Source organism: Amblyomma americanum, chromosome 6, assembly GCF_052857255.1.
Source record: "Amblyomma americanum isolate KBUSLIRL-KWMA chromosome 6, ASM5285725v1, whole genome shotgun sequence".
Taxonomy (NCBI): Eukaryota; Metazoa; Arthropoda; class Arachnida; order Ixodida; family Ixodidae; genus Amblyomma; species Amblyomma americanum.
The window spans coordinates 17,341,385-17,355,245 of NC_135502.1; the positions used below are offsets into that span (position 1 = coordinate 17,341,385).

Sequence of the window (13,861 nt, forward strand, 5' to 3'; positions counted from 1 at the left end):
ATTCTAAAAACAGAGTACAACTGATTTACTGATTAAAAAACTTATGTTGAAAATATGTACAGGGCGCGAGTGGAGCGGTCCTAAAGGGGCCGTTCCTTACAAATGCTAGGTGGGCTGCTCATTACAGGAGCAAATTGGCTGTAGCTGCTGCAGATGAATTAAACGACACACGCAGTGTGCTGTCGCCTGAGTTGCCATTACAATGACTGCACTGACATGCCTCCCATACTGTCTCTTGTCTTCATTGCATTATAACACAACGACAGTTGTATGTGTTCACAGTGGGTAAGGCGTCGTGAACATGTCGGGTACAACAGGATCGCTACTGGATTTTGAATGTGGTTCGCAGATAAGCAGGCGGAAGCACCTACCAAGTCCTTAGAGGACCATAGACACCTAATTTTATTGCGTGTTTTCTTCTTTCAAATTATGCTTCAGCCATTAAAACACATGGATCACCGCGTAGTTTTCGCTTACAATACGACCACTAAGGAATTTATAACTGAAATTCTTATTCCATGTTGTTTCGGTTTCATTAACCGAACGATGGCTGTGAGGTGTAGTGGATGTTTAGGTCACGTGACGCACGCACAAAAAATAATAACGGCAATATAAACGCTGATGCGCAGTTTTAACTCACTACAACACTTAGAACAGCCTGCTTCAATAGCCATAATTACAGCAAACAGCGTATCAGCAGTTACATTCCCACTTTTTGGTGCCTCACGTGACCTAAACATCAACTACACGTCACAGCCATTGTTGGGTTGACGATACCGAAGCCGAAACAGCGTCTGGAGCGTGTGGAGCATCGTTTAAAAAAAGAAAACACGCAAGCGAAAATTGGTGTCTATAGTCCTTTAATAAGGCAGGAACAGGTCCGTACAGTTCGGAATGCACGCATAGAGATAAGCTATTTAATAAGACTCACATGGTGTGCCGCATTGGAAACTTGGATCGCTGGCAGTGCATGCACTGCAGCGCCAGAATATAAACTTCATTCTTAGCGAAATACAAGAATAAAATAACAATACATCGCGCAAAGCACGCGAACTCCGGCCTAAGAAAGGGATTCCATTTGCTGCCGCCTACGTCATCCCCTCGGTTCCTCTTGGTACCCGGGCCGTTCAAGCCAAGTTGCCATGGCAACGCTCCATGCAAGGTTGCGCGTAAGACTAGAAGAGGCAGCTTATTCTACAGAGGGGCGTGTAGTATCAGGTTAACGCGCCGCGCAAAAGGTGGAAGGGCGACAGTTCTAGCGTAGAAAGTAGCATCAGGTTGCGGTGGCCGAAGAGCTCTTCGTTTTGCGTTCTTTCCTCCGAGGTTTCACAGTGGCTCTTATTTCATTGTACACGCAGCATACGACAACCTTACAGGCTAAGAATATTAACAGCAAAAATTCTTTATTTATTTGTGGGTGGGCGCAATCTCAGCACTTCATTTGCACCACTCAATAAGCAAGTAAGAATTTTTGCAGCTTGCTAATCCTTATCTAACTCCAACTCAGAAGCAGCAATGCAAAATATTTCCGAGCTCTCAGTAAAAGCTTCATTATGGTCTATCCAGACGGTGAGTGCATGTTGAAATCGTCTTCGTAGACATCATACGGCAGATTCACGAAGTTCTTCGCGTACTTAGTAATTTCGGTCACTTACTGGTCAGCGCTGCGGGCTAGCTAATTTCAGTGATGTTTCATTCAGAGAACTTTCTCTTTTTTCGGAATTTGATAAGTCAATTTTTTCGGAGTTTATGAAAAATTTAAGAACCGAAACTGCGTCACTTTTTTTTTAATTGATGGAGTTTTCAAGTTGCAGCAGGGGAAAATGGTCTGAAATGGGGAATTTTTGGGTCTTACTGAGGCAATTTTCCGTCACCGTATGGAACATCGCTGGTTGATTGGTAGGTTGGCAGCTAATGGTGCAACACTTTTCTGCACTTCGGCCACCTTTTCACCACCCTTGAGTTAGGCGAGGCCTGCCGCATGACCGAGCAACTCTCATGTATCGACTGCGCACGAACTAACACTGCCTTTACGCCGGTATGGCTGCACTAGATTCACCACCTCACCTATGACGTGTGTACACTGTGATGTCGCGGGTGACGTAAATCATTTCGCTTTAGCGTACCCTCGTTTTTGTGCCGAGCGCGAGACACTCCTGGGAAACCTGAGGCGACTGAAGGTTCCCGTGGCACGACGTCTCACGTATCGCGTATCCTGAGGGCTCCCGATCTGAGTGGCGATTAGTGTCATGATCACTACTGAAGTTTTTAGAGGACACTAGCCTCATGCACCAGTAGTAGAGACGCAGCCACTTAATTCATTGACTCAGGCGAAGCATTTGCCGACAGGCTACTGTAAGGCAAATTCCGCCTGTATATATGCATCACCACCACCACCACCACCGCCAGATTTCCAAAGTGCCATTTTTCAGAAGGTAACCGAAAGCACGCCACACGGCCTGTAAAGAGCTTAAATACTCATAAAATGGTAGATTTTAATACGAAATAGTATAAAAAACAGAAATGACGCCGTATCAGAGAAAGTAAAATAACCGAACATGGGGAGAGTTGGAAATCGCAGCATATATATATATATATATATATATATATATATATATATATATATATATATATATATATATATATATATATATATATATATATATATATATATATATATATATATATATATATATATATATATATATATATATATATATATATATATATATATATATATATCATCCGAAAGAGGCTTTCACTGCACAGCACAGCTCTGCGCTGCGCAGCAGAATCGCCCATCAGAAGCTTGGCATGTATGGTCGTTCCATGCATGTTGGCTGTCCCTGATGAATATGCACTCGATGGTTATGCTTCAGATCGTTGATATTCACGCCGGCCCGCACCTCTGTGTCGTGCTGGAAAAAACCGAACATCGAGAACGTGCTGATGCTTACTGTAGAAACATTTCTTTAACAAGTAAAGAAGCACTCGCACGGTCTAGTGAGTTCACAAGTTTTTACAGGTCGAAGCTGTGGCAAAGCAAAAGAAAAGCCATGACTTCCAATACCAGGCACTGACGCCTTCATCTGCTGCGAGAGCAGGTTTGGCAAGCAGTCTTTCCGCTGAAAGTAGGGTTCAGCTGCTCGCCAACAGATCCCGGATCCCGAATGCCAGGCGAATGTTCATTTGCTCGGAGCCTGGAGGCATGTGCACAGGAGCCGAGAAATGCGGGTTGCTCTCGCGTACGTGCTCTGCGCTGCGTACATCTTTGTTTCAAGTTGGCAGGAAATGTATGATTTATTTTTGCACCTTCAGCTGAGTCAGCGGGTTTTTCTCTGCTGCTGTCCAGCTGTATTTTTTTTTTTGAGGGCATGGCATGTGGCATAAGAAGAGGCTGTCAATAAGTTAGAGTAGGCCATGGAGGCTATTCTCTTTTAGAAACCTGAACGGGCTCCGGCTCTTTGCGCTGTCAGTTAGCCACACAGACACGTGTTCCTCCTATGCTGACGTAGCGCCATTTTCCAGTAATCGTCTTGATCTTAAGTCCTGCGTTCCTGGACACGTCCATAAAAGGTCAGGAAGATCCACCTCAGCGGCCTTAGGAACATTCGGAATGCGTGCTAGGCACTGAATCTTCTTAAGAGCCCCATCGGCACATAATTGCCAGGGCAAGGCTGTTCTAGCCTTTATCCTTCTAACGGATACCTCCTCCCATATCATTATGTTATGTAGGAAGGGTTAAGAGCATGAAAGAATCAGGGCACGTGTACTTCTCCTTTTTGGGGAATGACAAGATGGAAAGAGTTGAACGGACATCAAAATGGATACAAGTGGGGGAGGCATTTGTAATTGGGTCTTGGTGTGTAAGGTCGTCTGCTTTGATGTGGTTAGTAGCTTTAATTGTAGTTCACAGCACAGTTTTAACTGTAGCTCAGCTGTGGGCTAACAATACGAGCCCTGGGTCTCGCCTTGCGATTGAAGAGGGAGTTAAAAAGGAAGAAAATCTTCGCGGACAAAACAGTGGTGAAGCCCAGAGAGGTAAATTTACTGGTAGTGATTGAGAGCAGAAGAAACAAATGGTGGTTTCTAAAAAAACACACAGTAATAAGCATCCATTCATGAATTATTTATGACGCGCTGAAAATTGCAAAAGCTCAACCGATATGAGGTTGTGCAAAAAATCCTTTAGAGCGCCTTTGGAACCCAACCTGTGCTCCAGTCAAGAGAAGGAGAGGTCTCAAAGAAGAAGGTGTAGTCTGCGTGCCATCTGGTACGTTATTAATGGAAAAAAGAAATGACAAAAATCGCAATGGAAAAAGAAAAATCGATTATCAGGAAAAGAAAGGAACGAAATACGGGTGAATTAGAGACAGCAGTTGACAAAGCTAACGAAATCGCAGACATTAAGGTCGAAAAATTACGAACTTGTGCAGACGAATGAGGGTCGTCTGCCAACGAAGATCAATATTCAATTTTTCGCTCATTAAGGTCTCCGTGCGCTAAAATTATAGAGCATAAACTTGCAGGAAATCGTACTATTTGAAAACTGACTTACGACCTATTAGCTTTTGCCCACTAGAGGAAAAAGAAGCTGAAAAACGACGACAAAAGCCTATGATGATGATGAAGACGTTTATTTAAAGCCAGAATGACTTAGATTAAGGGAAGGCTGATCGGGTTCCTAGTTTCGGACAACGTTGGTAAAAACCGCTGCCCGTGTTCTGGCGACAAGGGCTCGTTGTTCCATGTTGGCTGATTTATTATGTCAATACTGCTCTTTTCCTGACAAGACCATACCATATGGTATAAGTATGTCTTCTGGCCACAAAATTAGCACTTTGCAGGAAAGGACTCGGGCTCTATAGCGTGAAGCGTAGCTGAATTATTAAACGGCATAGTTTGTAGCCTTCGAAGGTGACAGTCTTCTGATTTACTGAGACCCTAGGGGGTGTCCCGAGTGGCCTCGGGAGCGTCTGCCTTTCACGGCGCAAATGCTGTAATATTTCTGAATATGTTGTTAAAGGAGAGGGGGAGCCTGAATCAGTAAGGGAGGACGTAGAAGGATTCCGGGGAAGAAAAGCTCGGGCCGAAGCATGTGCGCGCTCGTTTCCTTCAACTTCCTGGTGACCTGGTACCTGGCTCCTTCCGTGCAGCTGAAGTCGTCCTACATTGACTCCGAACTTTGCAGGCTGGAGGCGTGATTCTGCCAAGTATCTATAAGCCGCCTGGGAGTCTGTAACTATGTATTTTGACGCGGAGTGCGTTGCGGCTAGGGCTGTCGCTACTTCCTCCATAGCTTGTGTATCACCGTTACGAATTGAAAGCCCGTCCACGACCTACATTTGGTGCACCACTGATATTGTTGATATCCCCTCTCCAGGACCCGCAGCGTCCACGAAGAAGGCTCCTCCTTCTCTTGAATAGCACTCGTTCATCTTCTTGCTCCTCGCCACTAGTCTAGCATGATGACGCTCCGGGTGCATGTTTTTGGGAAGCGGAAGCGGAAGGAATTTGCTTTTCCACTCTTTATTTATATCTTGTATCCCAGCCACTTGTTGCGGAAAGCTAATGTTTAAATCTTCTAAGACCCTGCGGCCTGTCTTAGCGGTGGCCAGTCACATTACCTGGCTTGCAAGATGGGCGCTAATAAATTCATCAGCCGTATTGTGTATCCTCAGTTTTAGCAGAGGCTCCGCAGATGCTTTTATGCGTAGCCTGAGTTCCTTCTTATAAGCCGTTCGAATGATAACGTCCAGGTGGTTTAGATCGATCTTCCTCATACGAAGGTACGGGGCCACGTACAATATCCTGCAGATTATAAATGCCTGTATTAGCCTAAGGGTATCCTGTTCTTGCATACCGCTCTTCTTGATTGTGATCCGAGATATCATACGGATGACTTGCTCGCACACCGTTCGGAGCTTGGTGATCGCTGCTGCGTTCGCACCCTTGTTGTTAATAAGCAGCCATAAAATCCGTTTTGTTTCCACCTCGGGAATAGGTGCATCGTGGACCGATATTTTCAGCGGTGCAATATCCCCCTTCCCGCGCAGGACGAGGAGCTCCGACCTGTCCGGGGAAAAGCGCAGTCCGCATTCTTCTGCATACTTTTGAACCGTAGTGGGAGCCTCTTGGGGGGCCTCCTCCATCTGTCCCAAGTTTTCCTCCGTTGCCCATATGGTTATGTCATCCGCGTAGAGGGCGCGGCAGATACCCCTTATGGCATTAAGTTGTTCCGGAAGGTGCATGAGGGCAACGTTGAAGAGCAGGGGAGAAAGGACCGCTCCCCGAGGCGTCCCCTTGGCGCCCATGGGTATCGGCTCAGACTACGTGGCACCAATCTTAATGAGCGCTTGCCTATCTTGCAAGAAAGCCTTGATGTAATTAAAGGCACGCTTTCCGCACTGAGTACCCTGTAGATTTTCCAGAATCTTGGAGTGCATCACGTTGTCCAAAGCCCCATTAAGATCTAGTGCCAGTATGGCCCTACTGTTGCGTTTGCGCGGGGGATTGATAACCTCCATCTTCAGCTGCAGCAACACGTCCTGGGTTGACAAGTGTGCCCTAAACTCAAACATTGTGTGAGGTATGATATCTTGGTCTCCTGTATATGTCGAAAGCCGCACTTGTACCGCCTTCTCCATTAGTTTCCCGACGCACAACGTAAGCGAGATTGGTCTGAGGTTATTGATGTTCACCTCCTTTCCAGGCTTGGGAATAAAGCTGGCATCTACCGTCTTCCACGCCCTGGGTAACTTTCCACTTTTCCGGCACTCTCTGAGGAACTGCGTGAGATGTTCAAGCGCTTGCCGATTGAGATTGACAAGCAATCCCACCGTCACCCTGTCGTTCCCTGGTGCTGTGCCCCACCTCATGGCCATAAGCGCCGCCTCTATTTCCTCGACTTCGAACTCTCTATCCAGGTCCGGATTGTCCATACCCTCATAATTGCGTACTGGTTCGTTGTATTTCACTGTACAGAGGTTCTTGCTGGTGAGGGCTGCAACCAGCTGCTGGACCGTGCCCGCGAAGCCGTGTAGGGCTCTCAAAACGCCGTGTAGATCAAAAGGTCTTGGCCGTTCGCTTTTGTGTCGGATTCTGCGGCTTTTATCGCTGGCTTGCAAACAGTCCGCAAAAGTTTTGCATACTGTTTACTGCTTACGCACTGTTTGATCAGTGAAACTATGCACCACTCCTCTTCATCCTTACAATGTTGTTTTGCACACAAAAGCCTATGCGCAAAGCAACATTGTAAGGATGAAGAGGAGTGGTGCATAGCTTCACTGAGAAAAAAGTGCGTAAGCAGTAAACAATAGGAAAAACTTTTGCGCACTGTTTGCAAGCCAGCGATAAAAGCCGCAGAATCCGGCACAAAAGCGAACGGCCAAGGCCCTTTGCACCCGGCGCGGCGTTGCCATAGAAACCACCCGCGCAGCAGCCGTGAGTGTCTGCCCTTGTTTCGTCCTCTTTCGACTGAACGACAAGGACCAGGGCTTTCAGGTGAAAACCATTTTACGAAAGATTAAATCGGGGCGTGCAACTAATTGCCGAACGGGTGCGGACACGTTCTGGTTTGATCGAAAACAGGCGATCTTCTTGGAAGCAGGCTCTTTGGGGCCAGCACTTCTCTTTCTCCCCATGGCAACTAGCTTTGGCTGTTAATCGTCTTTGCTCTTACGACTCCCTCTGGGTCTGGCTATTCTCCACTCTGTCCCTTCTTTCTTTACCCCTTCCCAGTTTCGATAGACGGAGTACCGACTTGCCTTTTATTCGTAAAATATAGCTGTGTCACTCCTCTTCTTCTTTTGTCACCGTCGGGTGAATGGCGCATTCTAGGAGCGTGCAATAAATACGGATTGAAGGCGTCAGGCATGACGCCTAGCTCTTCAATAAAAGGTCCCAAAAATGTGCGAAACGAGCGATTATGAAGCTAGAGAAATGTGTGTTAAACACACTAGGCTGCCACTTATCAGATTTGTTGCCGAGCTTGGCCTAACGTGAGGCTTACGCGAACTCTCCGGGATATATTTTCTTCTCGGCGCATAGCTCAGAATCACTGCAGTTAGCATATTTCGAAGCAGGCTTAGCGCAGGATTTACTAACAGCTCTCGCAGGGATTGGGAGATGGAAAGTTCCATATGCGCAACTCACTCACTCACTCACTCACTCACTCACTCACTCACTCACTCACTCACTCACTCACTCACTCACTCACTCACTCACTCACTCACTCACTCACTCACTCACTCACTCACTCACTCACTCACTCACTCACTCACTCACTCACTCACTCACTCACTCACTCACTCACTCACTCACTCACTTACTTACTTACTTACTTACTTACTTACTTACTCACTCACTCACTTACTCACTCACTAACTCACTCGCCCACGCAACCACCCACGCATGCATATTGTGTGTAGAGGACGCTCTCAAATCTGCTCATGAGCAGGCCATTGCAGTTCATTCTTATTGCCTATGTACATCGGTCTTAAACAATGTTTTACGTGGAAGCAGAGGAAGAAGTTTACCACAGAAGGAGGAGAGTATGCCGAAAGCGGAGGAATGTGGCCAGCTATGTCTGCACCGGCCGCTGCGAAACGCGCCGACCGAGGAGAGACTCAGCGACGGTGGCGCTGCGCGCTTGGAGCGACCGACTGGAGAGGAGTGCTAGTTTCAAGTTTCAAGTTTATTGAGTAACGCACACTGTAATAGTGAATACAATAAAATCAGTACAGGAGGAGGTCCCATAGTACACGACTGTCGGAAGGACCTTCTAGAGCAAAGCAAGTGGGATAAATTCGCGTACAATAGAAGGCAGTGTATCAAGTACAACCTTTGTCCGAAAAGTTCAGAGACTGAGTTAATTAAGAAAAATTCGTTTAACATTGAAATCATTTGTGCAGCACCCGTTCGAAATAGTCTCCCTTGCAGTCTATACAGGGCTTCTAACGCTTCTTGAGGTCTTGGAAATAGTTGGAAAACGCTTCTTTTGGCAGGGCTGTCAGCTCCTTTGCCGTGGCGTCTTGATTGGCCTCCACGCTTCCTATTCAGTGACCATTCAGGGCTCTCTTCAGACGAGGAAACAGGAAAAAATCGCATGGGGAGAGGTCAGGCGAGTATGGCGGATGGGGAAGTACAGTAATGCTGTGCTTGGTGAGAAATTTTGTCACGCTGAGAGCAGTGTTCGGCATTGCGTTATCGTGGAGAAGACTCTAAATTTCCAGATACCCATTAGTCAGGGCGACGACGTCGCAGTGCATCACACATGCGTTGGACCACGCGGGTATAAAACTCCTGATTCACCGCCTACCCTTGTGGGACTAGCTCGTGGTGTATGACACCTGTGGCATCGAAAAAAAAACTATCAGCATCGTCTTTGTTTTGGTCTTCTGTCGCCGCACCTTTCTCGACGCCGGAGACCTTGTATACCGCCATTCGGCGCTCTGCCTCTTTGTTTGAGGATCGTATTGAAAACACCATGCTTCGTCTTCAGCAATGATGCTGTCGACGAATGCAGCATCCTTCTCTGCCTCGGCGACCAAGTCAGCGCTCAGTGATGCCCGCGTGTCTTTCTGGTCCTGTGTGAGGGCGTGCGGCACAAGTCTGGCATTCAGCCTTCGTTTCCCCAAGTTCTCACACAAAATTTGGTGGCATGTCGTCTTACTAATGTCGAGATCATCTGATAGCATGCGGACTGTAATGGTGCGGTCTTGCTGTACGATTTCCCTGATCCGAGCCACGTTGTTTTCATTCCGTGAGGTTTAAGGGCGCCCCTGCCTTGTGTCGTCTTCCACCGACGTTCTTCCTGAAACGAACCTCGTGTGCCACTCGAAAACTCGTGCCCGCGATAATGTCTCGTTGCCGTAAGCGTCACGAAGGAGCTCATACGTCTGTGTGGCTGTCTTGCCAAGCTTCTCGCAGAATTTTGTGCTTACACGCTGTTCGAGGTGGACGTCCATCTCTCCAAATTCACTCAGAGTGGAATGTGCAGACGACTAGTGAAACGTATTATTCTACATGTAGTGCCATCTAGCTGCTTCCTCAGAAATTGACATAAATAGCTCAGGTGAGCGCGAAAAAATTGCGCTACACATACGCACCAACACTTGTTTTGGGAAATCATTTCTAAAAAAGAAAATAAATCAATCTCGAAACTTTACAGATAAAGGTTGTAGTTAGCGTAAATAAACAACGTACAAAAAAACGACGGAAACAATATTTTATGTGAAAAACTTGACAAAAAGTATATACAGTAACAACTTTGAAACAATGTACAGAAAATGAAACTCTAAACAAGGGTTACTGCTGTTTAGGCATGTGAACTACACAGCAAATGAATTAAATACTATTTAATGCGATGATGAAATGAGTGAACAGTAAACGATGCTTTAATTTCCCATGTTAAATAATTCCGACAGGATATGCCGTCAAATATTGTAGTAACTTTTTTCATAGTTAGTCCTCACTTTAGGCAAAAGAAGATTATTACGCTGTTGAAACCTAGTAGGGTTAGTATTTACAAGCTGGTCTGTAAAGGCATCAATATGAGTGTGATGATTATTTAGCCTGCACGTAATGACGTATAATTTCACAGTGAATAATTGTTGAAGTGGAAGTATGCGCAACCTATGATAAAGTGGTAAAGAGTGTTTTTAGAATGAACAGCATGACATAAACCTGGTGGCTTGATTCTAAAGGCGCTGAAGTCTTTCGATGTGTGTGAAATATGTATTTCCTCAGCAGGATAAACAGTAACTAAGGTGAATGTGGATGAGTATGTGGGAAAAACTAAAGAGTGGTCTTTATCTATACATATACGCATGTCATTCTCAAATTCTTTACCTCAATATATCGAGAAATAAAATAACCTCGACAGCTATCGCTGAACCTCGCCTTACACAGTGGTAACCGTCCTGTGAGCTTCTACAGCTAAAGCTGTTAAGGGCCCGTTCCCTGGATTTCGCGTCGTTGTAGTAGCTGTAGTAGAAGTCAGCATAGCTGGAGGGTGGTTGCCATGGGGACCACTTGGAGGGCGGCTACCATCGAGGGAGGAGAGTACGGCGAGTACGTAGAAATGCGTATCCGGAGTGTGGTCGCGGGAATCATCCATCCGGATTGTGGTCGCCTTGGGAGGAGGAAGAAGGGTATGACGAGAGCGGATGAACGTAGCACGGACCATCTGCGGTGGATGCTGCGAAACTCGTCAGCCGCTCAGCAGAGATGGTGTCGCGTGCCTGGAACAACGGAATGAAGAGGAGCGCTAGTTTAAGATCTAGTATATTGTCGAAAGCTAAACAGAGAGCTCTATAACTATACTTGTGTGCATTTCGTTGTGAAGTTCTTTACCTCAATATTTTGTGAAATAAAAATACCTCAACATATGTCGCTGAGTCTTGCGTACACCCTGGTAAACACCCTGTAAGTTTTTAGTCGTTCTTTACATTACGAAACGAGGGGTATAAATCTGCTCAATAAAGAATGAAGATTATGCCGATTTTGTCAGTTTTCTGGCATACATCTGCGGGGAGGGCTTAGGCGAAAAAGACTGCAGGGATAGGAGGGATCGTCAATAAAGTAAAAAATATAATCCATGAAAGATAAAAATGATCGGCATGAAATTTTGATGTGAAAGCATTTGAGGATAGTCTCAAGTTTCTCAAGGAGAAAAATATCCTGCAGATATAACAAAATTAATTATTAAAGCTTGGTACAGCTACGAAGAGCAGGCAGAGTAGGGCAGGACACCGAAGGAAAAGTGAAGGACAGAGCTGGCCAGGGTTACACAGGGCAGAGAAAAAGACCGAACATTTTTGAGTGTCACTCATGTTACTCTATTCTGTAGTGTATTGTAGAGGGCTTTATCATTTCAAGCTCTTTCACACTGACGGCTTACTATTGTTTTGTTCTAAATATTCTACCAAATTATACTTTTCTCGGTAAATCATTTGCAGGAACCATTTTATAATTATGAACAACGCATGTACAAATTTTACCTAGGATATCGATCCTCGTAGTCGCAGATCAAGAATCTACTTAGAGAATAGAAGCATTATAATCATTAAAATGCACCACTTTCACCTCCTTTAGAAATGAGTTCCTTCGTTTCGCCTAAATTGATGTGTAAAACTGGACTGAAGCTCTGCTCTGTATTAGGGCAATATGCGGAACTGAGACAAGGAGTGAACGGGCGAGAGGTTTAGGTGCTGAGCCCGGCGGCAGCTGCAAAGTAACGCCACAGCCGCTTCAACTCAAATGCGCCACTCACCAGTGACGCGGATCGATAAACTCAAGCTCATGCAGCATCTGTTTCTTTCTAGGCCTGTCTAGTTCAGCTCAGCGCGCGACTGCGTCATCGCCGAAACCGCGAATACGGTACGAATTCGCTCTGCTGGAACGAAGCACGTTTGTGTTAATGTGAAGTAGCTGCGACATCTCATCATCTTGGCATAACTAAACAGGACCTAGAGGAGTCGCAGCAGAGGGGGGGGGGGGGTAGGCGTTGAGGGGCTAAGGCTATTCGAGGACAATCTCGTGGCAAGGCGCGGGAGGAGCCACAGAAGAGCTCCAGAGTGAGGGTGAGGTCCCAAGTGGCAAAGTTAGCGAGTTTGTCGGAGAAACAATTTCGGTGCTCAGAGCCGCAAGTCCGCTGTAGTATAGACAGGGCGTACGTCAGCGTCTGTGTATATCGCACAGCTCTAGCTCGAGCACTTGCTCCCCCGAGGGTCTAAGAGGGAGGCACGCGTCGGGGCGTCGACGAGGTTGCCGCGAATATGCTCGTGAGTTCGGACGGCCTGCTGGTTACCGAGATTACGGCAAACGAGCAAGGGGGGGGGGGCACTTAGGAGGGCTGCCGAAAGCCCTGTTCGGTTTGAGAAAGGAAGAAAGCAAAGAGCGAGGAAACAAAATGCAGGATGAGGAAACACAAGGAGAATGAATCGGCGCACCGCCCAAAAGCTGGCCGAGGGGACACAATTAAGGCTTTGTGCACGAAAGCATGGCACGAAGGGCTGGTTTGCTTACTGTCTTCCTTGCTGAGACAGTGCCCAGCAGCCTGCCTTCCTGGGCAAAAAAAAAATGCAACGAAAACGGGAAAAGAAACGGGACAACTTTGCCTGCTTCCCATGGGGCTCAGGTCCAGCTAATGAGCACGTGCAGCTGCCGACGGGGCTGTGCTGCGGTTGCGGTGCTGATGCCAGGAGAGCTATTGCGTGCTGCGTGGTCCTGGCATCTTTCGGCCGTCGCCATCGTTTAGTGTTTGGCGGGAACTGCGTGGGAGCGGGTCCCTGCTTCGGAGAGGTTGTGCACGAGCAGAAAGCGCCGAAACCTTTGCAAGAGGGAAAGGGGACGAAAACGAGGCGATGCACTGAAGCTGCATTGTACTTCTGGATAGACTCTCGTGCGCAATGTCAGCTGCATTGTCTGTGCAGCGCTGCGCTACTGCACTCTACAGTACCGTTAGTACCAATTTATCAGTAATTATTAACTAATTAATTGTTCACAGTGATAGATGTACGGAGATTTCAGCTTGCGATGAAACGAATCATTAAAAGGTGCGCGCATTGGCCGCAAAATTCCGGGTCTTTAATTCCTGCTGACCCTTACCGAGAAGCGCCGTTGACGCTAGACAAGACCGGGAAGTAATATACAAGCTGTTGTACAGCAGGTGCCACTTGCTGTACGAACAGACGATTGAGGGTGACCGAACACTCTCAAGGTCAGGGTATACTTAACACGAATACAATAAAAAGTACAAGTGTAGACAGAACTGAGTTGGCAGACCACTGCACGCGACATGCGGAGGTCGTGGGCTCAGATCCCACCGCTGGCGCTATCTTTAAACGCGATAGCGTTA

At 46.7% G+C, this 13,861-nt stretch overlaps 1 protein-coding gene across 1 annotated transcript in view; it reads left to right on the top strand.

Moving 5' to 3' along the window:
* The window catches only part of LOC144136390 (methanethiol oxidase-like), a 90,442-nt gene that overhangs the window by 66,694 nt on the left and 9,887 nt on the right, over nucleotides 1–13,861 (top strand). The gene's annotated exons all lie outside the window — the stretch shown is intronic.